Genomic DNA, 24,947 nt, shown 5'->3' on the forward strand with positions numbered 1-24,947 from the left:
GTTAAACCTTGATTTAGGATATTTCTGCACAGCTTGGCCCATGCTCACAAAATGAAACTGGTGGACTGTGCTGAGATCATAGGCAGTGATTAAACATTTATAGTTAACGGTAGTATACTATGGTATTGCTGCTGCCCAGAGGCAAAGCATTGTAATGCAGATTCAGCATAGATGCTGCAAGAACTCTAAAACAAAAGGGCTTGTAGAGTCTTTTCTGCAGTACTGGCTCCCGGCTGTTCTTAAAACTACATGTATTTCTTTTCTGTTCTTCTTTATTTTAGTAGGGGGGCAGGCGGAAAAGTAAGTGGAGGCTGCTAATAATGCTTCAAAAACTGCAGCTTCAATCCTTTATCTGTCCTCTGCTTAAAGTTTACTCTCATGTACGTTAGGTTGCTCTGCTTCTGTAAACTGTTTACACAATTAAATTCTGTAACCCTAATGCAAGTGTGTAGCTGTGCTGGTGGTAGTGGTTCAGTTGCAAGATAGATTGATTAATTAAAATGCCTACTTGAAGAAGGCCACCATTTGTTAAAGAAATGGGTGTAGTCTCTGGGGTTTTAAATGCATTCCTGCCGTACCTGTGATCCTTTTAATGTATATATGACAAGCATGTTTAAAACAGGATGAGTCTTGTTTTTAGGTGATTGGAAGAAATAATTTCTTAACTGCTAGCAGCAGCTGATATTCAAAAGTTTTGTGTTTTGCTTTGTTTGTATTTATTTGCATACCAGAGACTACTGTTTGCATAATAACAGCATTTTTAGTTTAAGTCCCTGTATGGCTGATTGCACATGCATCTCAACGTAGCAGTTTTTTATGCTATGTTGAGATCCAGTTCATCTTTCTGTCTTGCATAGTGTTGACTTGTAAATGTACTCAGTATCTGAAGAAAATAGTGGGGTCATAGCAACATGCTTTTGATACTGAATGTCATAATTATTATGCTGTGAATTTCCTGATGCTGGCAGGTTGGTGGAAGAGGGAGAGAGAAAGGACTTAAAGGACGTAGATAATCACATCTCCATTATGTACATGTAGCAGTTCAGATAAACAAGTGCTAGTTTACTGCAACAAATGGCATTGAGGAAAGAAAAATGGTTGTCTGATAAAGTCTTTTAGAAGAGGAAATTCTAAGATGAATTCCTGTGGGACATAAAGAAAATGCTTAAACCTGCTTTAGTCTCCATTTACTGCTACAACACTAGAATTACGTTTTTAGAATCACTTGTAAGCATGTACATGATGTTCCTAAAGAGGACTTTTATGATTACCTTATATAGCTGATGATATGAATAGCTAGTGCCACACTTAGGGCTAATAATTAATGTGGTTTAAAAAGAAGTATCTGCTGGGAAGGCACCTACTGGTGGGGTAATTATGCATTAGTAGGTTATCAATTCACACGCAGCTGAATAAAAGCATGTCTGAAAGATGAGCCTGACCTTTTCGCTGAAAAGGATTGGAGATTTCAGCTGGTGTCTTTGATGAAAACATGGTCTGATTGGCCCCTGTATCATATAAATGGCACCATCTCATAAAAGGTACTAGGAAAAATTTCTTCACTGAACGGGCGGTCAAGCATTGATACAGGCTGCTCAGGGAGGTGGTGGAATGAGCATCCCTGGAAGTGTTTAAAAAATGTGTAGATGTGGTGCTTAGTGACATGGTTTAGTGATAGAATTTGCAGTTCTGGGTAAACAGTTGGTCTTGATGATCTCAAAGGTCTTTTCCAACCTAAATGATTCTGTGATTCTATGGTAAGAAGTGCTGCTGCTATGCTTACTGGTATTTGTATTTTCTATGGAATTTAGTTACCCTAAGAATTCCTTGAGTGGCAACCGTATTTCACAAGTGCGTGACTCACGTCAGCATTTGAAGAAGGGAAGAAGTACATAGTAGTTGGCCAAAGAAAGCAATTAAAGGCAACATTTTGTTTTAATGCAGTGTTTTGAAAACAGGGGATGACCTTTGAAAGTTGTAGTGTCTTTTTGTTAGCTTATGACAGAATCTATACAAGCCTGATTTGTCACAGTGCAGCATCATCTGTTGAGGAGAATTGTGGAACTGCTTGATGTTGCTTATCTTGCTCGTTTTCATCTTCCTTATTTCTTTCTGCATTTGTGTTAACCCTTTTGTTCAAAGTGAAGACACCTTAAACTTTACTCACTGGGAAGAAGAGCTGCAAAGCCACATCTATATGACCATCAGCGTGTCAGAAAAACAGACATTTGTATCAGAGGAGGATTAATGTCTCTTTCCTAGGGCCTGGGGAAAAGGAAAAGGAATCATGGAGCAACTGCAATACATAGAAAATGAAATGAGGGACTTTACTGAAAATGCTATTGCAAAGTGCGGGTGTGGCTTAAGGGTTAGGGCAGGGGATTGCAAATTACGTATCCTGGAGACATAGGAGTTTCTTCTATTCACTTGTCCTTTGGTAACTTTTTTGTGGCTTCATTTGCTTGACTGTATAATAATAGGAGGTTTGTTTTTTTTTGTTGGGTGCAGATATGTAGGGAATTGATTGCAAAATACCTTTGAAATTCTCAGATGGAGCCAAGTGGCACTGGAGGTGGTTGGCAACATTTTAATACTTGATTTCTGCTGAAAGTGGCAAAGGACAGGTAAAAAGTTATGCCTTTCAAACCTGAATTTCACCACCTTGCAATGTGTGTAATCATTTACTGTGGTGCAAAGTGGGTGTAAAAAATGCTACTGCACTGGAAGAAAACAGCATTTTATTCTCATTTTATCCAGGTACAGTGATAAAGGTGGTAGCAAATGAGGCTTTCTTGGTAAATACAGGATATCCATATTGGACAGGGTATGCTGCTGTGCCTGCAAATTCCTGAGAAGCCCTCTTTCTCCTTGAAAAAGACATTTCTTGTGTGTGGGTAGTTTCTAAGCAATCAGACAACTTTCCTCTTTCTGTACAGTCTGCCTCAGTGATGGCTTAAGACCTCATCCTGAAGGTGGAGCAGAAGAATATGGCATACTTTCTGAGCTAATGTGCCTGTATTAGCATTGGTTGTGAATGTAATTTATTGCCTCTTCCTAGGTGTTTGCTGCACCTGGTAGAGATAAGAGCTAGATTAGGGTTTATGTGGTGTCTTGCATTGAACAGTAAACTCGTGCTTTACATTGCTTGCAGAACTCAAGACCTTCATTTCTAGGTGAAATGTCTCTAAAAATGTGCCCTGACAGAATAGGCAGTGTTTTCATGGATGCCCTTCATGCATACCGCATTGCACAATGATGTGGGAGTAAACTGATTGCATTCTTTTATCAGCTAGAATCCTTAAGTCAGGTGGGACTCCATGTAGCATGGCTAGAAACAGGTCCAGAGAAGTAGAAGGCTACAGAGTTAGCAGAGTCTAGAAAATAAACTAGTTTTCTCAGCTATTAGTCCCACATTTTATTATTTTTTTTGGGGGGATGGGTTGCTTGGTTGTTTTCTGAGGTTGTTTTTTTTTGGTTTTGTTTGGTTTGTTTTGTGGGCTTTTCCCCCCCCCGATTATAACAAGTTGTCTATATGTAGTGACCTTTTTCAATAAGTGGTGGAGATGGTCCAGATATGTGCAAAATAACCTATGACATGAAGTTTTAACTCTTTAGTAACATTATCAATAGCATCTGTGATTTTAAAAATGAATATGGGCTACTTGCCATGAAGCTCCTACAGTATAAAAGGTTGTTAAAGATAAACTATGTGTGTTTTTTTTTTTTAACAACCTGAAGCCATACTGCATTCTTTAGGGAATGCTAATTTCAAAAGCTTGCCAGGTGTATTTCAACCCGATAGTCAATATGTAGAGCAGATGCCTGTTCTATTATTGATTGTGTATTTTTGTTTAATGACAAATCGTAGAACTGTGTTGAGAGAAAGACAGATGATAGACAATGTTGATCAAAGCACTTACATTTACATATTTTTTTTTCTGTAAAGGACCCTTTGAAGTTAGTCTGGTTGCTTATTCATTCACCCCTTTCCTTAGAAGGCAGCTTTGAGAATGGCAGTGCTTAATTTGTGAGTGAACAATATTTTGTTTGATTATGGCTGGGTCTCAAACATGATAGGATTCCAGTCCTGGAGGTCAGATTTCTTTGGCCAGTAACTGGCTCTGGTTGACTGCTTTCTGCTGTGATTCTGTGAACCGTATCAATATTGATCAAAATAAAACTGGATTCATGTCTGTGATCTCTGACTCCACTGCAGAATAACTTCCATTTTAGCCAAATTTTGCTTGGGTGGTCTGCCGAAAAAGCTTTTATTTTTTTTTTTGTTTCTGTTTTTTTTTAATCTTGATTTTGTATATCTGGCGATATAGCCTATCAGGTATTTGCAGAAATGGGCAGACTTAGTTTTATCATACTCACTTAGGTAGCATAGTAAGACGTTCACCTTTTTCACAAGAGTAATTTCATTGGTTCTGGCTGAGATGGAGTTAATTTTCCCCATAGCAGCCCTCATAGTGCTGTGCATCAGGGCTGTCTCTCCAGCCTTCCCCCCACATACACCAGCAGGCTGGGGCTGGGCAAGATCTAGGGAGGGGACACAGCCAGGACAGCTGACTGAAACTGACTAAAGGAATATTCCATACCATATGATGTCTGCTCAGCAATAAAAGCTAAGAGAAAGGAGGAGGGGGGGGACACATTCCTTATTACGACCTTTGTCTTTCAGAGCAAGTGCTATGTGTACTGAGGGCCATCTTCCTGGGAAGTGGCTGGAAGTCACCTGCTGATGGGAAGAAGAGAATAAATCTTTTGTTTTCCTTTGCTTCTGCAAGTGGCCTTTGTTTTTGCTTTATTAAACTGCCTTTATCTTGACCCACAAGGTTTTTTCCATCTTATTTTCTTCCCCCTGTCCTCTTGAGGACAGGAGTAACTGGATGGCTCGGTGGGCATCGGGTGTCCAGTCAAGGTCAAACCACTAGAGTCGTCAGTGCCCAATTATCCGTAATCTGTAAGGGTATTTTGGAGAAGTCTGTTGAAAGAAAAAGTTTCCACTTGCAGGCATGTTTTTCTGTGTCTTTGGAAAGCTACATGTGCCAAATGACCTGTTGTGAATGTTGGCATGGAAAGAAGGGAAGAAACCGGTTTGTTAGGGAGCACAAATCCCTTCAGTGCAATCCTTACAGGGGTACAATGCAATATTTAAGGAGATGTTTCATGGATCACCTTACTCTCCAGGATAGCAGGTTAGCCAGTGAAAGTCAGATTCATATTTAGGGGTGATCAGTGAAGCTTTCTACCTGCGTATGAGAGGAGCGTGTGGCTTCATATTCTCACTTACCTGGGGCCCCGGTATTACACCCTGGTTTGGAATTGCACCGTTTTTTAATGGCAGACAGTGAGATAGCAAATTTAAAAATTGAGAGGGCAGATTATGAAAATGTGCTCTTGAGGAAATTGAAAATTTGGATAGCGAGAAGCCCTCAGATAGAAAATGGTTGTCAGTAGCTACCAAGGATGTTTTAGAAAACACCCATGCCATGTTTAATGAATCTCTCTTGAGCTCTCTGGCTGGGCAAATCAGACCTAAAAGAAAAGAACAACTCAAAATACAAAGCAGAAGAGACAGAGTTATTCAGATAAAGCTTTGTTACTAATTTATTTTATTTCTTCAACAGCTATAAAGGAACAGTTTGGGAATCCACTAGATCCATTAAGATGCATGTGTGTACACATTCAATCTGTATTTTGATGGTGTATGCTTAGCTGTGTTATATTGATATATGAGCAAATTATTTTTCTTTAATTTTTTAAGAAAGTCTAACATATGAATTAATGAATTTTACTTGTTTATTTAAAAAAATAATTTGAAAATATATGTATTTAAAAGAAGCAGCATGTCTATATAAAAATACAACCAACTTAAAAGAAATGGGGTCAGTTAAAGGTGAGACAATCTATAAACAGATATGGGACTTGCTATTAAAATAGCAAAGCTAAACAAAATACTGTCCTTACTCAAACATCAGCAATCTCTAAACAAATCATCAGTTTCTCTTGATTCCCTATCAAAATATGTAGTTCTGTTGTAAGCAGTGTGTTACGTGGTTTACAGTTCACAGGTAATAGCAGTATCCTTCTTACTGTAGAGCAGGTCTTTCTTACAGCCCTAAGTAAAGCAAATGGCAACTATAGGAATCAGTAGCAGGCAAGGGTGGTCATTTTTTCCAACAAGAATGACTTTTAAACTTTATACTGATAAAAAAATACACTTTCATATAATACTAATGCTGGAAGGTTTTTTTGGCCAGTAGATGGAAGAGGTTTATAAGTAAATATCAGTGAAACTATTACAGGCCATTATTAACATCTCCATTACAAAGTATGTATTAGTGTAACTGTGCTGTATATACATTGTGTTTTTTCTTTGGCTTTGTAGAGGTGTAATGGTCTGTGCATGTTGCTACTGGAGAATCTTATCTATACTATGCAGTTCATTTAACAGGAAGTGAAGAAGTTAGTTATGTATGTGGATACGACATAAGTACATATATTTATATATATATATGGGCTTCTTTAATGACACACAACAAATTTCACAGTTCTTTTCTGCTTTAAAAGTGATTGTGAGGAGGTCTTGCCTCCACATGTTTTTTCACTATTTATTTTATTGTTTTCTTCCACGGGTAGTAAGCTAGGAGATGCATACTGCATATCATGCTGTGTTTTCAGTTGTCATTTTGAGATGATCTCCAGACAGCAAGGTCAGACAAAAAGTGTATGCCAAATAGGCCAGACAGAAAGAAGCTGGTCAAATGAATTAAAAATCAAGTAAATAGATCTCAACCTTCTTTATAACTTTTCTTCTTCTCGCATACAAAGTTTCTTTTGAAGTAGCACGTATACTGCACAGGGTCAGAGCTTCTCATTAAGGATTCAGTTAAGATTAATTTATAAATCTTAAAAATATGAGCATATTCATAACTTTACCATCTTACACATTAAAGGTGATTTTTCATCAGATTTTGTCCATCAAATATATCTGCATTGTTTTGTATTTAATAACTATTCAAAATCTTTTTTTAATTTTAGCAAAAAACAGTATTTCACTTGTGCTTTGCATTTCTTGAATAAAAGATGTGCTCAAAGATTATTTAATTAGTTTATCTGAAAGCCTCACACTTTTTCAGGAATAGGTGTTCCTATCTGAACATTTCAGCTGCCTCATACTATGAAAAATGTGTTGTGCATAAATGAAAAAAAATATTGATTTTTTTTCTTACTCTGCATATCTAGGAAGCATTCATAGAAAGCTGTTTAGATGAAACAAATTTGAAATATGGCTATGCACCTATCTGTCTTTTCCCTTTTTTTTTTTTTTTTTTTTTCCCCTCTGTGGCTACGGTACCAAAGCAGCTTCAACTATTACTGAATTTGCAAAATTACAGAATCTGGTATCTGTCACCAAGGCCTTACTGTGAGTGCCACCTTACTTGTTAGTGTGAGAATTTTCCTGCACAAAGAGCATCCCTGGCCATTCTCTCATCTTGTGTGTTTGAGCATGTTGACAGAACTTCTGCCTGACAACTTGTATTAAGTATCTGGATTCTGAAAGTATACAGTGATCAGCATCCCATCAGAGAACATATCCTAATTATGACATTTTCCCATGGTCTGCATAAATAAAACACCTGCAACAGTGTAACTCCATCTGCAGTAGCTAAGGGTTAAATACATGTCCAGAGGAGAAGGTGGTTCTCCTGGAATATTCTTTTTGCAGGTAGTCTCCTGTCTCTGATCCTCCATAGTCTGCTCCCTCTACTGCAGTGACCCCTTTTGCCGTGATTGATTTTTATTTTAGTAAGCAGGTTTCTGAAGTGCTGGTTGTAAGGAAAATTATGTATTTTTAAGATAAGACATTCATAAACTGGAAAATACTGCATAGTTCAACCAGGTTTTTGTTTTTGTTTTTTCTTTAAATATACATGAACTTGTTTCTCAGAGGATAAATTAAATTATCTACTATGGCAGTACAGAAGAAAACATAAGATATATGTTGTTTACAACCTTTACAAGTGTGGTGCCTCTGTCATGACAAAGAGACACTTTCTTCAAAAAAACCCAGGATACTGTTCCTCCTCCTTTCCTTACTAAATTCTGGTTTGACACGTTTATTCTTCCTTCTGGATCAGAGTTAGATTTTACATAAAATGAAACAGATTTATATTTATAGGTTAAATGAAGATAGCTCTATCTGGAGTTTCAACTTTTAAGACTAGTCAGGATGAATATCCAGCAGCACCTGCTTCTCTTTTATTCTAGCACTGCTACAAAAGAAAGTAACAATTCATTTTGAAACTGGAGCACTAAAGTATCTTTAAAGTTCTCATTTTATTTGATTTGACAAAGGTAGAAGACTGCTTTGCTTGCAAGCTTATGTCAGCTTCTGTTTTCTCTTAGAGTGGAAACCTAAGCGGTTAAACATCACCAGTTGCCACAGTTAGTTTTTATGAACAGTGAGATCTATAGCACTGAACACTGCAATGAAACTCTCTCTCCTGCCTTAAATGTAGGACACTAAGACTCTATGCTGTAAATCTTAGACAAACAGCATTCAAACGTACTGTTATAAGCTGACTCCTATCATCATTAGATGATAAGTCTAGCATAAGATTTATGAAGACACAGAAGTATGGCAAAAGTCCTAAACTGCTCAGTTTCCTTAGGTGAGAGGAGGATGCATTTCAAACAGGCTCCATTTCTCCACCAAATAATCTAAATGGTGGTTTAGATTTCACCAATAGAATAATTCATTCATTTGTCATTATACTGTAGTCAGTTTTAAAGATAGTAATTTTGTCTGAAGGGTTTAGCATTCAGGAAACTTTCCTAATTTATTACATTTTTAGAGGCAGATGTTCCACTATGGAATCAAATGTGAAGAAAATGTAGAGGTGTGTGTTTGCTTGTTTTTACTGGAATACACCACTTCATACAAAATCCGCCCATTGCTCTATCCCACAGTCGTGTAAGCATGAGTGCCCAGCATGTGGTCTGGGCAGTTCCTGGAGTGCAGTAAAAACTATTTTCTCTCTGCTCATGCTTGCCTCAGTTTGACCCTTGATGTTTCAGCAATTTTTTTAAATCTTAGAAACCTATTCTGAGGAAGAAGGAGAACGTAGAGGAGCAAAAATTTGGGTAAGATAGGAGAGAAACCCCAAGAAATAGAACTGATAGAACATTAAATATTTCATAGGTATGTCTTAATTGTCATACACTCACTTTTTACAGGCTTTCCTGCAAACAGTTCTTGATGTATAAAGACCCGGGAGTGTGTTTTTATTAACTTGCCTGTGTTCGTAGTGCCACAGAGATGTGGTTTGTCAAAGACAGAAGCTTGTGATGGCCCCAGTACTTCCCTGCGGTTGCTGGTAGCAGGCTGCAGTGCGGTGGCAAACGGGAGCGGTGGCCATTGCTGCCCGGCGCCCACAAACACACCAGGGTGACGAGGGGCTTCCACTCGTCTTTCCTCTTAACCAATTCACCTCTTCTTTAGAGCGCAATCGCTTTTTAAACTTCTCACTTATTAACTTGATAAATTAACTACTTTAGCTACATTTCAAAACACAGCTTTGAAGACAGAGGAGTTTTACTTGTCCGTGCAAGTCAGAATTCAGAAGTACTGAGTAGCAAATATTTGAATGTCACCTTCTGGCATACTGGAGCTAGAAATCGCACTCGTCTTCCTGATGTGCTCGGGACGGCCCCGCCGGGGGCCGGTGTGACACCCGGAGCGGGGGGAGACGCACACGCGGTCAGACGGCGCCGATCGGGAAGTTTCTGGGAGCGGAGCGTCCGCAAGCGAACAGCGGTAGGAGGGGGCGGGGCGTCGAGCACCAGCCACCACCCTGTACCCGTGTCCCACCCCTCACCGGGCGATCGCGCGGGCTCCGACAGGGCGCGCGGGAGCCGTTTCCCGGACAACGTCACGTGCCGCACGTCCGCGCATGTGCCCCACCTGGGCACGCGGGTCCGCGGGGCGCACGCGGCGGCCGCGTGTCCCTTCGCCGCGGGCGGCGGCGGGACGTGTCCCCCGGGACAGCGGGGCCGCTGCCGGGCCCCGGGCGGCGGTTGGCTCCGCATCGGGTCCGCGGCCGCCGAGTTGGGCTGCACCGTCCCGGGCCGGGCCCCGAGGGTGGCGGGGGAGCGAGCGCTGAGGCGGCTGGCTCGCACGAGAGGTGAGTGATCCGCAATTAGTACCTGAACCGCCAACCAGGTTTTTGTCACCTCCTCCCGTTAAATAAGGTCAGAACTGGTCTGTGAGGGGATATCATTCCTTTAGTGGAAGGTTCCATGTATCAGTAATGTGAACCTTAGAAGTTTAAATGCCACGGTTTAAAACCAGAAATGTATATTAATCTAACAGCCCAGTCTGGTGAGCAGAATGTTTGTGTATGTTGGGGCTGATGCTCTCAGATGAATCGTTAATTTATTGTTTTTTACTTGCAATTACCCATTCAGGATTGTGGCTAAACTTTCTAAAATGCATCTTGCACTGCCCAAGTTCCTTTGTAAGTGACAGTATTTCATTTACCATGATTTAAAAACAAAATTAATAAAATTACACACTCTCTCAGCTTTTTCCCCTGTCTGGAATCCTGTTCCTGAGGTAAGAATCCAAACACAGTAAGAGTGATAGTCAATATTCATGTAAATTGTTTCACAGGAGAAAGACTAGTATGAATACTTGGGAAAAGAGGAGGAGTCTGAGCAACACTGGATAGCAAAGCCATAAATTCTATGAAGGAAAAATGAGGAAAGCTTTTATATTGCTGTGCTACCTCATCTGTTACTCTCCACCTTTCTTAGGGCAGGATGTCAGAACAATTCATTTCTAGAAATACATGGTTAGTAGATAGAGATACTTCAAGATAAAGGCATATTGTTTTTGTAACAGATGTACTTAAATCTTAAACCATAGTCTTGTAATCAAATTCACATAGATGGGAGCTGGACAAAATATGTCTAGAAGAGGGGTGTTTTTGGGTTTTTTTTGGTGGTGGTTTTTTTTTGGTTTTTTTTTTTTTTTCCAGATAGTGGAATGGGGTCACTGTTTATACCAAAAAGGGGGGGGGGGGGGGGGGGGCGGGAAGCCACCCTTAAACAATCAGAACTGTTAACCTGTTCCATAATAAAATTTCATGCTTTGGTTCAGGAGCTGCAAATAGGCACCTCAGTTCTTTGCAGAGGACAATGTTACGTATGTGACTGAGCTGTTGCTGGGGTAGAGTCTTAGCTCCGGCTGCTTCTGGAGATGAACTGCATGTTCTTATGAATTTTTATCTAAAATACCTTCTTTCCACTTTAGCTGTTGGCAGCTTTCTAAGAAATTCATCTGCTTCTTTATCAGACTGAAAGCCTGTTAGGCCTCTTTTGGTGTTAAGCAGTAGTATCTCTTACACAAATAAACAATTCTTTACTGCAGAAAATTCTATGAAAATCAGTATTTTATTTCTGGAAGGGGAAACAGCATCTTCTGTATCATCTCTGTGTGTTAGTTGCAAAGAAGAAACTGTTACACATTAGAAATTCATGACTCCAAGAATTTTCCACTTTTCTTCTGCTGAAGATAATTAGAATTCATGTAACCAGACCTACTGTGAAAACAGCATAAAGTCTGAGTAACACAAATCTGCTTTTACAATAACAACAACATTGTTGCATGTATAAAAACTGAGGTCTTCATTTTAGCATTAAAAATTAGAAAATAACCACAAGGTATTAATGTTCCCAAAGGACTGGCAGTAATGGTTTCTAATAAAGCAAATAAACCCATACTTTCCCTTTGCACATTAGGCAGTGAATGGGAAGTGTTAGCTTGGAAGGATTTATTGCTCAGCAGTTCACATGGTAAACACAGGTAAGGATTTGATTAAACAGCTTAAGACAATGTTTCCTAAAGCCAGTAACTCCCTTAGATCTTCTGCATGGTTTTCTGAAAGGCTGTGCATTATAGTTGCAAAAGGATTGCTTCTGACAGCAATGTTCTTCACATTAGAGCATTGTCAAAACAGGTATATACGTAAGGACAAGAAACAGCTGAAATGTATTGCTTGCTGAACATGTTGCTGGGCATGCTCAATCTGGCTATTTTACTCATAGCAAAGCTCAAGGTAGTTGCATAAACGGTGTAGTGACTTTGATCAGTGAATCTATACTGTTGGAATTATTTTTTTTATTTTTTTTTTTATTTTTTTAACTTCTAGTGAAGCTTGAAATATATTGTCCATATTTTGGGTAAGAAGGAGAAATTAATCTTCTTATTCACATGAATTCACATTCAACTTATTTTAACCAGCATCATTGCTCTGTACATGCTAAATGATGGTGGAAGGTATGTATATGTGTATATATATATATAAAAAAAAGTAGCCTTTTTTACATTCGATTTCTGATTTGCTTTCATAACTTGTCCTTGCAGTCATTGAGTCACATACTTACAGCATGGCTGCCTGAGGAGTTGCATACATTATCATGCTGATTAGACAACAGAGACAGGATTGAGTTTGCATAATTGTCATATACCATCCAGGTATTTATTCTTCCTTACTGAAGTAAGGATAGAAATCTTTTTTTTGTCAGTAACAGAGGAGGACCTTGTTTTAGATCTCTCTCTGAACCACTTCTGAGTGTTCATAGTCAACTGGGAATCTGGACCTTGCATATGTTCATTCTCTTCATCTCACAAAACTTGACCTTGTCACTTGAGTGTGTTGTCTTTAACTTCTACTCCAGGAAAAAAACATCTTAACATTTTTATAGTCAGGTTTAATAGCCATCAGAGATAAAATTTTAAGACTAACTCATCTTGACAGAAACTTCTGAAAATCTGCTAGATGTATTTGGATTAGGAGGCCATTTCTTTTCTTTCTAGGAGGGTAATAATAATTAACAATATATTTAGAGATTTAAGTAGACTTTGACACTGTAGGCTTTTACAGTGTCTCCTCCAATTTAAAATAGGTCTACTTTGGAAATGCTTTATTTTGCACCCGAGAATGCCTAAGAAGTCTGGGTCCTTATCTCAGGCCTCTAGAGGTACATGTGTGAACAGTAGGTGTTTAAATTTCTGAATGCCCCAAACATTCTTCTAATTGTGCATTGATCTGTTTGTGCCTCAGTTTACAGGGCAGTAGTATCAGTAGCGGTAACAACTTTGGGCTGTTTTGAAGCATAGCTAAGCAACATATTCTCTGAGGGAGGCACAGAAAGTAGAGATTACTCATTACTAGACAGGATCTGTGTGCCCTACTTAACATGTAAAGAAACAACCTGTATTATTCCTTGGTTCTGAATAACTTGGGAACTGCAACAGGAGAAGTAGACACCCTGCCTTAAGTGATGCCGTTCCTACCTCTCCAGTGCAGACCCTTCTCTGTTGTAGACCCCCATTTCCATTTCCCTTCCCACCTCCATCTTACCCAGGCAAAAACAGTTGAGCCAGGAATCTGCAGGAATGAGTTTTCATTTCCTGCCAGCATGTGAGCACCCAGTTGGAAGGTGAGTCAGTGGAAGCTGGCTGCTCCTCTGTTAAAAGCAGTGCATGAATTACAAAGTATTACTGCTGTGTGGTGGAGTGGGGGAAGGGGCTGTGTGTCATATAGGTGTAAAAATGTGTGGTTTGCAAGCAGTGCTACTGTAGTTAGCAAAAAGTCACACCAGAGCACAAAGGAGGGATTTGTGTCACTGACTTTCCAGCCTGTGAGTTGCATTGTGCTTTACTGTGTAAGAAAGGAGAGTATGGTACAGCCACCTGTCAGCAGTCTGCTACTCAACACAAGAGTAGCTGGTAGAGTCAGTATTCATCTGTGAAAACAGCTGTGTAATTAAGCTGAATGCTGAAGAGCATGAGAGTTCAGATGATAGGACAAAGCTGCAAATATACCCTTGGATAGAGAGATTTGATTATTACATGGTTTTTCCAGACTTGGTTCTGTAACTCAATAGGCATTGATCAATTGATAGGTGTGTACATCAAATGCATTAAGAACTGTTATACTGAAGTTAGGATAGAAAGAGAAGTAATCTCTTTACAGATACGTTCTTGTAAATACACATAATCCTCACCTTCTGTTCAAATGGAAATTATCTGGCTTTCTACTTCCTGTTCCCAGTTGCAATTTATAAAAAAAAATATATGATCTATGATATAAAATAAGGATTTAGTTAAAATAATCCTATTTCTTCTTACAAATAAAAGCATTCTCAAGTAAAAAAATATATTCTAATTGCATTAATAACTTATAGGTGGTGCATACTTTCATATCAGTATTAGATGAAATATTGGTATGGTGTGCAGAAGATGAGAATACCAATGTGTATGATGTGTGATTGCAATATGTTGGTTTTTATAGAATGTAATTTCATATAAAATGCCTACAGATGTTTTAAAACCAAACATGGTTCTCATAATACATGCTTTCCTGAAGATTAAAAGTGCATACAGCTGCTGGGGCTTGTGTTTTGTTGTTTTGTTTTAATCTCTCCCCCCCCCCCCCCCCCCCCCCTTTAAATCACAGTTTTATTTTTAAGGGATTGTGAAAGTTTTACATTGAGGATGAAATTGAGCTTAATATTAACAGAGAGTTGCTTTCTTTAAGAACCAAAACAAAACCAGATTTTATCTAAAATCATGAATTCTAACTTTCTCTTATAGTGTGTCAGATTCAGCTGGGAAGCTAGTGAATATGAACAGATGTGAGATAAGTTTTGTGCTACTCTGAAGTTTTGTTGGAAACTTTCAATAGGAGCCTATTTAGGGGAAAGGCTACATGATTATTCATTTACTGCCTTTTTTTCTATCATACTGCAAGGATAGTATTCATGTCACAATTATTTCTACTATTTACATTTTAACCTCCGAATATAGTCAATTTTACTATTGAAAAAAGAACTGCATAGTGTTCCAGTAACTCATCGCTAACACAGTTGCTTGCTTTTGATGAATGAACACCATCTAAAGGATTCTCTACTATGATGTGTGATACCTCAAAAAATTGTAAATGTGTCTTTCATCAACACATTGGAAGAAGTCATTTATATTGTCACATATGAATGACTTGCTCTGAGTGTTTTGTTCCCTCTGTCATACTGAGCTGCTCATTTAAAGTGCGCAGGGACAACTTACTGGATAAATGCTGTTGTTCAGTTAAATAATGATATCCCCAAATATTTAAAGCAAATCAATCCAGTGTGACTTTGTGGTTTGTTTCATAGTTTTTTAAATTTATTTTTAGAAATGTCAGTTCTGTTTTTGCTAGCATTCTGAACAGTGTTGAGAACTAAGAATAGTGGCCAGTCTTTTAACATTAAATCAGTATTAAAACTTAGATACCTAGACATGCACAACAGGCAAAACCCCATGGTTTCTAGCTTAAATATCTGAACATCACAAGGAAATGTTTATTAATTAGCAGTGTTGAGAATCAGGGTTTTTTTTATAAAGACTTAACTTGACATAAGAAGTACATTTGCAATGTAAAAATGTTTGTGTCTGTATTTCTGTTGTCAGTGGAAGAAAAGCATAATGTATGCACACAATATTTCTTGTGTAATTATTTAATTTCCTATTTTTTGTGTATGGTAGAAATTCTTAAAAACACACACACGCTCGTCTGATTTATGTCTCATTTTAATATTTGCATAAATATTCTCTAGGCTTTCTGATCTTCTCTTTTACATATTTCATTTTCCTCAGATTCTGAGAAGGCATTGTATTGAGGGAGTCAACTGGCACAATGCCCGCAATTAATGATAAGCCTTTCCTTGTCATTCTTTCTCTGCATCATTGTAGGCATTTACGAGTAAAGTAAAAGAACACAGTGTATCTGTGCTTCTGAATGCAAAATCCGTCACTTCACGTTTTCTTCCAGCGAGAAGACGTGTAGTTGAAGAGACAGACCAGGACAACTGATGTCATTAAGAAATACATAGGAAGCTTACTACTTTCTTTTTCTCGTGTGTGTGCGTGTGTGTGTGTGCGCATGCACGCGCGTGTGTGCGCATGTGTGTGTGCGTGTGTGTGTGTGTGTGTAAATCAGAAAAAACCTTTTTAATATTGTAGTTTTAGTCCACTTATGGAATATTTCTGAATGGGACTCTGTTAATTAGCTAGCCTTCACAGGGTTGTAGATGCTACAAACTGATGTCAATAGGTATTGCAGTAGATTTGGCTTAGTAATGCTAAATGCAGGATCATAATGTTTGGGGAGGCTGTTAAATGTTCTCCTGAAGGTCCTGTACAGCAAAGTGGTATATTTCTTCAATTTCTCCTCATACAAACATGAAGAAAATTCTGGAGGGTTGAGCTGATTGATCTTAGTGTGGTGTGTACCTGTTCTGTGCTTCACAGAAAAGCACTGAATGACTTTGTGCAGAGAAAGGTTTTGAATAGTCCTGTGTTTAGGGCTTTAAGTAATGCCGCTTCCATTGCTTGTGTTGTCTTGTACCAGTCTTCAAGGTACACATTCAAAATCCAGTGAAATCAGTAAAATAGTTTATTCTTGGTTCATGAGATTTTTTTAATTGGTATATTCTGATTTTAATGCTGCTTCTAGGGTTAATATTTAAGCCTCTACATGCAGACTTCAGAAATATCTAGAGAGCCTTTAAGGTGACAAGAGATTTCTTCTATTCTAGCAGCTATCATACCTTACAGTTAATTAGCACTGGCTTTCAGATTTTCAGTGAAGACAAAAAAAGCACAGAATTAATGTTCTGATTCAGGGTAAAGAAAAGAGTACATGAACACAGTCTATGCTAACTCTGATTCTCCTGCTGTAAATTATAGCGATGGCCAGTGGAAGGACCTTTCCCAACTGTAGAGTATGGTTTTGGTACAACATGATTTTATTTAGAATTGAGTCAATAGCATATAGTCCTTTACTAGGGAAGATTTTTCTAACCCTTCAAAGAAGAATGACTATGTCTTAATGATTTTGCAATTGTGTGATGGTGCTAAAAGACCTGTTGCAACAAAAAATAGAACTGTTACTAGGAGTATAGCATGAATTTTCAAAAGATTAATTTTCAGTAATTTTAATAGATTTCTTGACTGAAATCTTGATGGATGCTGTGTCTATCAGATTATTAAAATAACCTAGTTGGTACCTGGGTGTGTTATACAGGCTGTGAGGCAAAAAGAATGCAACAAAACAAATGACTATAAGAAAACAACTACTATATCTGTTCTTTGCTGGAAAAAAAAATACATTGTTTTGCAAAGCACACAATGTGATATACACAGTGGGTAGCTTTTGCAGATAACCATCACATGTTCAATATAAACAGAGGACAAGGTGATAGTAGTTGATGCTTCAGTCTTCTCCACATTGTGACAGTTCAGGATGGTCTTCCAAAATAAAACTCCATGGAGTTACTAGGATGTAACATGTTTAGAAACTAATTATTTAAATATTTTATAAAATCTAGAATATTAGGAACCACATTCAGATTGCCTACTATACACATGTAGATTTTATATTTGTTGAATACATATGTAAGGACAATCATGGATAATAGTTTCAGTGACTTGCTCTGTTGAACAGAGTATCTGCTAGTGGAAATAATACCCGAGTACCATACCTAGCACTTTCAGTGTATTATCTTGCCATATAATCCTGTTAGAAAATTAAGTAGGTAGATTTAAAAAGATGCCCATACACCATGGTTGTTTTGTGCATTTTTAGAAAAAACTTCTGTAGAACTCTGTATTAAATTCTGTTGTATTTTTCCACTGAAGCATTGTTTGCCAGTTGGTTACTACCACAGATTTCATAGAGCTATCAATCAGAAACATTGTAAAGAGGGAAAATAAAAATCAAACAAAACAAAACAGCAGAACTGGCTGTGGACAAAACCTACAGCCTTCTTTGTGCTGTGGAAAGGACACCTATCAGAATGCCCTCATTTGTTTTGATGCAACTGAGCTTCAAAAGGGCAAGACAGGTGTGTTGTTTTCAGGAATCTTAATTTGTTATGTGACACAGTTCATAAACCAGCAGCTAAATGTGAGAACAGAATGCATTTTGGGGCCAACTCAATAGATCTTTACTTGCTCTAGAAATGAAAATATGTCATAATTTTTTCAAACTATTAACCGTCTGCACTTGAGATGCTGTGGTATCACAGCAGAGTGGAAAACCTATGAGAGATGTGCCAGCACACTGACTGCTTGGCTGGGATAGCTCGGCACTTCAAAAATGTGGACAGATGGGGTGCCACCTCATGAGAGGTAGCATTCTGCTGGGCTGCAGAGGAGCTAAGAGTTGAAGATGGGGCACTGTATCAAGTTGACATAGCAGTTATGCTGCTAGCTTGTGTTATGGCAAATGAGAAGATAGATGGTGGCACAAAAGAAAAAAAAAAGGCTAGGGAGCACAAAAAAAAGAAAAAAAAATACCCAGCAGAGCCTGGTTAAAAAAAAATAACACCAGTATGCCTGTTGTGTTCTGTCTCTCAAATCTTTATAGTGACAGGTTTTTAGAGGTAGAAAACAGTCCTTGAATAGACCTTTACTTCTTCCATTGTCCTACTCTCTCTGTCTGGCCCTACACTTTCTGCTTGTAAATGTCCAAACCAGTACAGAAAGGACTTTCTGTATTCTCTGAATATCTGTGAATCTCTTCCATTTTTATGTTTTTATTACTATTCCTATAAAAATCCTAAGGTATTTCCCTGTTTCTGTGGCCTTTATTGAAACATAAGCTGTACTTCCCACACTTGGTTCGTTCTTTCTGTACTGTTCACCAGCATAGCTCTTTTCCCGCTTTTTAGAGCATTTGTATAGAAATAAATCAGCTGCATACAAATGGATCTTCAGTGACATACCTTTTGCTTGCAAACAGCATAAAGCAGCCAAATTTCTACAAAAGATCAAAGAAGTTACGTGGGTGAAGGTGTGCATTGGAGACAGAGCAGCTGCTCCAGAGTCTTTTGAACTTTCATTTACCGGCTCCCCCTTCACAAGCAGGGTATCGTGGCAGCAGTTTTTCACAGCTGTCAGAGGCTTCATTCTTTCCTAAACTGTTACCAGATCTCTGGTTTAAGACCCCTGGCATATGCTTGTGCTGTATAATTGCAGTTGCAGAAGCTGAAGTACTGCATGTTGAGAACTGAGTTTATAGCACTTACCAAGTGAAGTCACAGAAAGTGGGTACTGTTCCATATGAGGAAAGGCTACCGTTTGCCTGCTATACATTTGCTTAGCTGAAAAGCCATCACTTCTTCCATTTGTACCATGGTGTAATAGTTCTAAGTTGTCCAAAGGAAGTGATATTAAAAATTACCACTTTGTATTTTAAAAAAAAAGATAATTAATAATGTTCTTGCCCTGGTTGTAATTTGGAAAAAAAAAAACCCCTGAAAAGCTGTTTGCTTCTCCCTGAGCGACTTGCACTTACAGCACAGTCCAGTGGCCCTATGCTGACATGGGGCTGTGCACACAGCTGATTGTGACTGGAAATGAAGATGACTCTTTGTCTCTTCTGTCATGTTGAATTCTAGGACTGGCATTTAAGAAGCCCTTTTGAATGAGTAGCTTCAAATTGATCCAGTTTGTTGAAAAGCTTGAGGCCCACTGAATTGAAAAATAGCTTTTGGATTGGAAAAAAAAAAAAGATTTCAAGTCACTCTGCAAGCTTTGTGAGACTGGATTTTGCATTTTGGCAGTCAGTTAGAGTGTGTAACTGCTTGTTTCAGCATTCTTTTAATTTAGTGACTTTTCCCCCCACTAAACTTAGAATAGAAAAGGATGTGTCTATGTAAATGTGTGTCCCTGTGTGTGCATGTCCATATTAGTAATGGTGATATGTAAGAAATAATTGAAATATCTCCTAATGTTTAAAAAGGGTTATAAGCTATTTCAATATGTTTTATGAGCATGTTGCAGTTGTAAATACTATGTCTTACGTATGGCTTTATGCAGGTCTGTAGAATTTGCAATATGTGGTTGAAACCCATGGTTACAAACCTAAGTGCTGATTATAAGATTTGTGGGGAATCAGTTACTGTGGATTACAAATTTATTAAGACATTATTAATTTATCAGCTATTAATAAATACATGAATTGTTAATGGTGTCATGTGAACACACAATATGCTAATTTCATTTCTAAGCTTTATTAATTTTCCTGTCAGGAGATCTTATGACTAGAAACTTGGAGATTTTTTTCTAATAGTAACATCATGAATCAACAACTAGTCTTCTGTTTGCAGAAAAATTTCAAGCTGTGTTCTTCAAAATTTGATGTGGAAGTCTTAGTAAGGTTGTACAGTGCATTTAATATCTTTTTTGAAAACAGTCTAGGTATGATGAGGACAGTTAAGGCTTACTGCTTAAATGTTGACTTACAGTGCGTATTTCCACATGTTGTCCATTTCTCTAGAATTTGTTGGTTTTGATTAGAGGTTAATAAAAGGATTGGAAAATTGCATTCTTCAAATGTCACAGCACTGATCACAGTCATACAACTAAACATTTACTGTCCACCTGTCTGTCTGTTCTTCATCCCCCCAGAAGGCTGCCTGCTGGGGGAATAGGCTCGGGCCATACTGGCAGCTTGAACCACGTTAAGGGATTTTAAGAAGTTTTAACAGTCCAAAGAGTAGGCAGTTTGCAGGATAGTAAACAGTTTGACCATGTGGATACATGTGTGCCAGAGTTCAAGGCTGTGACACACTGCTGGTCAGATTGCTAGGATAAATGTAGCCATTGGGATGGGGAATAGCAATTTAATTAGAACACCATGTAAAATTCATATACCATGTCATTTGCTAAAGAGGACCTGTGTCATTATACATCTATTATATCACAGCTAAAGGGAAAGTCAAGTAGTACTTATGTAGACAATATCATTAGAATTGTATAGTTTTTGAGGTGTCACATCATAATCTTCAGGTTTTATAATTTGCATGGCTGCTTATGTTTAATCACAGTAACATGCTCCAGGGTGAAATGCTGTCATGGAAAACAGTAACGATTTGGCACTGTCATGTATTACAGTTTGACATCATAAAAACCAGAGTCCTGCAAAGTTTGTAGACATTTAAGTGAAAAGCAAGGATACCAATCATTGCGATAAGTAATGCTAGCAAGAATAATATTGGGAATAAAATTCCCCATGTCAAGATTTAAACTAATTCCTCACTATTAAAAATTAGGATGAAAGTATGATAGGGATAAGATGACCTCAGAGGTACTTGGTACAGTGTGTTTATTCTGCATGACACTGGTAACTGGTGGAAGCAAGGTGCTGAATTTAAATGCAATACTTGTTTGCCTGAAATTTTATTATCAATTGCTAAATTCCAGAATGGAGCTATATTCTGCTTTTCAAGGTAGGCCAGTAAGCGTTATAGCCTACAGACTGGCATCCTAGGTAACTGTGTTCAATACCAAGGCCATTCAGACTTTCAGCTGCTAGTAGATGGTGAAGCTTTCGTCTGTGCTCAAACAGTACAGTAATACTTGGTCCAGAGTGATGCTTATACAAGAAGGGAGACACGTAGTAGAACCATGGGGAAGAAGACAGAATAGTTGCATCAAAGTCATAGTTTACTATGGCTGCAGAAGCTGTTTTCTTACAAAGACTATAACTACAGTGGCTTAACTTTTTGCATTTGTAGATGCAGTATGCCTGAGAAGCTGATCAAGGCAGTGACTTGCAGTCTTGTGCTTAGTTTATGGGAAAACTCAGAACTGACATTTGGTGACTACATGTAAATAGAATAATTTGCTCCTAAGAAGAAGTGTAATTCTTGAAATCTGATATTTTTCTTTCCAAAATGAAAGAAGCCTTTGGCATAAAATTTATTCAGGGTCACATTTCATCCATAACCTGTTTTTTTTCTCTCTCAAACCTGTACCTAGTTACACTTTAATATTTGCAGTCTCTCTAGATTGTCAACATCATTGTATAATAACCAACTTATTATAGAAAGCAGCAAATGCCATGCTGCCAATCACTTGTCCATCACACTAACAGGTGCACTGCCATTGTCAGTGTCAGGCTGAATACTGGGAATCACTTAGACAGGTGGAGTAATTTACTCATCTTGTAGTGGCAGAAGGGGACACCTTATCAAGTAAAAAAGAGAAGTGGCTTCTCTTGGTGTATTTGGTATGTGGCTATATAACTTGGATTTATAGTGTCTGTGTAGAAACTGATGCACAGACTATATTTTACTATAATGGGGGGAAAAAAAGTTTTTTCAGGTACTACACAATAATATTTGTTTTTTCCTTTCTCTTCACCTTATTCACTGACATTCTCTCCCCCCACCCTGCATACTGAGCCTTTTATTATTGTCAGTTTAACAGACTGCTAGATACTAAACCCTTGAAAGATCTGTCCGTGTGCTGGAGTAAAAAAAAAAAAAAAAAGGCAACTTGCCTTAAATTTTGTTATATAAAGCAAAACTTTCAATGAGACCTAGAAATTCTGTGCGTTAAGATATTTCCCATTGCCACTGTTTTGTGGAAGAGAGGTGGCCAGAGCATACTTTACCATTTCATCTGAAGGATCATAAACGTAGGAGTTACTATAGCAGTGTCAATGCCAGTGTTCACCTGTCCTAATCTCTGTAGCCATGGCAGCTGCTGGGCAGTTTCTGGGGGCAACAGAGAAAGAAGTTGCTTTATTTACCTGTCTGTCTTTGTTATTATCAGTGTGCTGGACAAATTTTCCAGTATCATCTGTGACCTCCTGACTGGAGCTTTAAACAGGAGAGCTAAGCCTGGTGTGTTTGTACTTGTAGCTTCTGACTAAAACCATCTGTGGTCTGGTACAACCAGTAATTGCCTGGGCCAGTAAGTAGAGCTATTACTTATAACAGGGATCTATGAGTCTTCAAAGTCAGAACGGTAGAGGCAGCCTCAGACTAAACAGTGGGAAGGAAGAATTCATGGCAGTGGTTTTGAAACCTCACTTTTATTGCAGCACAGAGAGCAGTGGCTGGGTGGTAGGTAAGATACACTGGAGGTTAATTCTAATTTATTCTCAGAAGCATTGCTAGGAGTGCATGTACCCTCACACTGGAAAATTTGGCATTTAAACAAACTTTAGCTTGATAAAGTGTCAATTTTCTGTAGGATGCTGCTAATAATAGGCTTGACCTGTGAGTTCATGGGGGGATTTGTGGTGCTTTGACTGTCTTGTTTAGCAAATGGCTCCTATATTCTCCAATTCCACCATCTAGATGGGTAGTTCAGCAGTTCTTGTAAACAGCAGAGCTTTCCCTTCTCTCCTCTCTCTACCAAAATGTAATGGGCAGTGCTAAAACTTCAGACGGCCTTGGGCATAGTATCAAATTATACCTAATCTGATGTAATTATGGGCTGCTGCCAACAAGGATGCTCCCAGCCCTTATGGCTTTGTGCTTCCTGTTGCTTATCTTGTATCCCCTAACTGGAAAAAATATACGTTCTTTTCCACTAATCAAGAAAGAACCAACTATCTCCTAGCTGCAGGAGTGCTGGGAGATGAAGAGGACTAGGATTATCTTTTCCAGTGGCAAACAGCAATTAGGTGGAGGGTGAAACTGCACCTGTGAAGTCCTTTCCTGTTCTTCATGTGACCCTTGTGAATAGGCACCTAAACCTTCCCTCTGTTTAATATGCTATTATTCCACATAAAGTGATACAAGCCTTTTATGATCGAGTGTTAGTTTCTGTAATGAGATTTTTTTGATAGCGCTGTCATGTTACCTGTTTAACTGGTATGATGTTTACTGGTGTTAAAAAAGCATTATCCCACCTGAACGTTCTCTTTACCAGAACAGAACACTGTGCGACCTCAAAGCCCGTGATTGTACAAGATTATTTTTTTTCTTTTCCCTTTTTCTTTTTGACATTGTTTGTGAAGTTAAGAGCCATTGACAAATTTGAAGGATATGGTCCTGAGCATTTTCTTTTAGGTCACTATTTTGAACTTTAAGTTATGAAACAGGAAAAACAGGAGAGCATTTTGCATAGATAAAAAATGAAAGAAAAGGCAAACAATGCTGAAAATAGCTCTTTATACTGGATACTTAAAGAAAACATGTTGTTTAATTTAAAGGCATTTTATATTTTAAGTTGACGTTCTTGCACTGTGTTAGAAAACTGGGCTCATAAATGATAGATGAAGGTGAGGTCCTGGAAATGAGCCTGAGGCTTTAGCTACACGAAGCCCCAGGGCTGGACATGCGTATGGTACGGGCTGGTCACATTCTGACTCTGCAACTAACAAAACCTTCATATTCCAGGCTTTATCCCTTTCTAACCCATTGCTTCCTGAAGAAAGGAGTGTGGGTGCACACCCTGACTGGATGTTAATTTGTACGAGAATTTGGTAAGTCAGGCCTCTAATGCATGCTTAAATGCATGCACCCACAAAATTTCCATCAGCACAGGGACTTCTGTCTCTGCATTAAGAAAATGAGAAGCAAGGTGATCTACAGCTCCAGGTGGCTTGCATGACAGGGCTGCCAGTGTGGAACTGAACTTCAGTAAAGCACAAGCCTTAGAAACAGGAGAAACTATTTTTTGTTAAATGCCATTTTGGTAAAATACATGTTTTAGCAAATGCCACTGCCAGTTCTGTTTGAGAAAATATTTGGCTCCTGAGAACTGAAAGACTAAGAACACCCTCTAAAGTTACAGATCAGGAAATACATTTATTGCTATTTATTCATAATAAAATGTTCAACAACAAAATTACCACAGATATTTAAATTAGATAAAAAAAATCCTCTGCAATGACATAGACTGAAGATTTAGATTTGCAGTCCTCTATACATATTTTTCTCTTTCACTTGAATGAAGATTTCAAAGATTAGTTCAGTTATCACAGTTATATTGACTTTCTTTTCATTTTCAGAGGTACTTTTAAAGGTAAATTACGCTATTCACTGACAATAAGCATGGTAGCGTTCTTTGCTTATTGCAGTTCTCT

General features: G+C 38.3%; 1 protein-coding gene across 1 annotated transcript in view; it reads left to right on the forward strand.

Annotated features, from left to right (window-relative positions):
* Nucleotides 1-10,064: 10,064 nt before the first annotated feature.
* LOC129784325 (protocadherin-9-like) overlaps nt 10,065-24,947 on the forward strand; it is a 470,098-nt gene continuing 455,215 nt past the window's right edge. Inside the window, exon 1 of the transcript XR_008746911.1 lies at nt 10,065-10,260. The gene's annotated coding sequence lies outside the window, so the exon portion shown is untranslated. The remainder of the gene's footprint in view (nt 10,261-24,947) is intronic.

Source organism: Falco peregrinus, chromosome 4, assembly GCF_023634155.1.
Source record: "Falco peregrinus isolate bFalPer1 chromosome 4, bFalPer1.pri, whole genome shotgun sequence".
Taxonomy (NCBI): Eukaryota; Metazoa; Chordata; class Aves; order Falconiformes; family Falconidae; genus Falco; species Falco peregrinus.